Raw genomic sequence first — 2,500 nt, forward strand, 5'->3', positions numbered from 1 at the left:
CCGGCGCACGACCGGCCGATCGCACCCGCTCTGCCGGGGCGGTCGCGCAAGAGCGTCCATGTTGGGACCCGAAAGATGGTGAACTATGCCTGGGAAGGTCGAAGCCAGAGGAAACTCTGGTGGAGGACCGTAGCGATTCTGACGTGCAAATCGATCGTCCTATTTGGGTATAGGGGCGAAAGACTAATCGAACCATCTAGTAGCTGGTTCCTTCCGAAGTTTCCCTCAGGATAGCTGGCGCTTTGTCGCAGTTTTATCTGGTAAAGCGAATGATTAGAGGCCTTGGGGACGAAACGTCCTCAACCTATTCTCAAACTTTAAATTGGTAAGAAGCCCGGCTCGCTTAATTGGAGTCGGGCGCCTCGAATGCGAGTGCCCAGTGGGCCACTCTTGGTAAGCAGGACTGGCGATGCGGGATGAACCGAACGCCGGGTTAAGGCGCCCGACGCGACGCTCATCAGAGCCCACAAAAGGTGTTGGTTGATCTAGACAGCAGGACGGTGGCCATGGAAGTCGGAATCCGCTAAGGGTGTGTAACAACTCACCTGCCGAATCAACCAGCCCTGAAAATGGATGGCGCTGGAGCGTCGGGCCTATACCCGGCCGTCGCGACGACACGGGCCGTTCCACGGCGCTATGTCGCGACGAGTAGGAAGGCCGCGGCGGCGGGCGTCGAAGCGTCGAGCGAGAGCTCGCGTGGAGCAGCCGTCGGTGCAGATCTTGGTGGTAGTAGCAAATATTCAAATGAGAGCTTTGAAGGTCGAAGAGGAGAAGGGTTCCGCGTGAACAGCAGTTGAACATGGGTCAGTCGGCCCTAAGGAACAAGCGAACGCAGTTCGACGGGGGGCGTTGCTCGTCTTCGCCCCCGGTGTCCGAAAGGGAATCTGGTTAATATTCCCGAGCCTCGACACGGAGATTGGCGCTTCGGCGCCCGGTGCGGCAACGCAACCGAACTCGGAGACGCTGGCGTGGGTCCCGGGAAGAGTTCTCTTTTCTTGGTAAGGAGCGCAGGCCCTGGAATCGGTTCGCCCGGAGATAGGGCTGGCAGCTCCGTAAAGCACCGCGTCTCTTGCGGTGTCCGGTGAACCCGCGTCGGCCCTTGAAAATCCGAGGGAGATGGTGTAATTGTCGTGCGAGGCCGTACCCATATCCGCAGCAGGTCTCCAAGGTGAACAGCCTCTGGCCGACGGAACAATGTAGGCAAGGGAAGTCGGCAAATCAGATCCGTAACTTCGGGAAAAGGATTGGCTCTAAGGGCTGGGTCGGTCGGGCTGAGGTACAAAGCGGATGCCGGGACTTGACCGGACTGGGCGAACGCTTTCCGCTTCACGGCGGCCGGCGTGAGCTCGGACCTGCGTCCGGTCCCTATCCGTGGACTGCCGCAGCTGCGCGGGCCTCGCGGCTCGCTTCGGCCGGCGTCGAACAGCCAACTTAGAACTGGTACGGACCAGGGGAATCCGACTGTTTAATTAAAACAAAGCATCGCGATGGCCGCAACCCGGTGTTGACGCGATGTGATTTCTGCCCAGTGCTCTGAATGTCAAAGTGAAGAAATTCAACCAAGCGCGGGTAAACGGCGGGAGTAACTATGACTCTCTTAAGGTGACCTCTGTAACGGGGGAAACCATGTGCCTATCCGGAGCCTCCACGTGGCGAGAGTCGGGCAATGCCTCGGAACCGCCTAATACCATCTTGGAAGTTCCGAGGTAGCTAAAATCGGATAGGCTTTAATATCCATTTGGGGCTACCACCCCCATTCGGATTACCCAAACCCGGTAGCACAAGAAAAAAGAAAAAAATGTCCACTGAACCCCTTGCCGCCGCAGGGGGATGTGGTTGGGAACCTGCCGGGATCCCGAAGAGTAGTGGCACTCTTTTGACCTTTTCCTGCTCCGATTGTAACCGTGCGTTTTCGACAAAGTCCGGTTTAGGATTGCACAGGAGAAGCCAACATCCAACTTCATTCCATCAAGATAGTGTCCCAGTACGATCTCGAGCGAGGTGGAGTCACGAGGAGGATTTTTTGCTGGCAAAAGAAGATTCACGCCTGGAGCAAGAAGGAATCAAAAAGAACAGATACGCCTTCCTGCAAAAAATCCTTCCTCATCGCACTCTGGATGCTATCAAGTCGAGGACGAAACGAGCAGAATTCAAGTCAATGAAACTGCAGATCGTCAAACCAACAGAGACGACTACCGAAGATAGTAGAACTCCAGAAAAACAATCATCGGAGGAGCATCCAGAAGTTGCCGCCTCGGAAAGCAGCTGGAAAGAGGTCATCTGGACTTATCTTGACTCCTTAGGAAGAGCAGATCATACTTCCTGGGGAGCCCCACTGCTTGACGAGGCCATCCACCATCGACTCGACGGTGACGAGTTGAGGTCTATACTCGATGAACATGCTTCGGAGATGACCTCCCGCTCATCAGCTTCCCATCGAGGATCACATAAACCCTCTGGAAGGAAACCACCCTCTGGGAAGCTGTCAAACCGGCTTCAG

At 55.9% G+C, this 2,500-nt stretch overlaps 1 pseudogene; it reads left to right on the forward strand.

Annotated features, from left to right (window-relative positions):
- Positions 1-2,500, forward strand: part of LOC144420070 (large subunit ribosomal RNA) — a 7,157-nt pseudogene that overhangs the window by 952 nt on the left and 3,705 nt on the right.

Source organism: Styela clava, chromosome 2 (assembly GCF_964204865.1).
Source record: "Styela clava chromosome 2, kaStyClav1.hap1.2, whole genome shotgun sequence".
NCBI classification, from domain to species: domain Eukaryota; kingdom Metazoa; phylum Chordata; class Ascidiacea; order Stolidobranchia; family Styelidae; genus Styela; species Styela clava.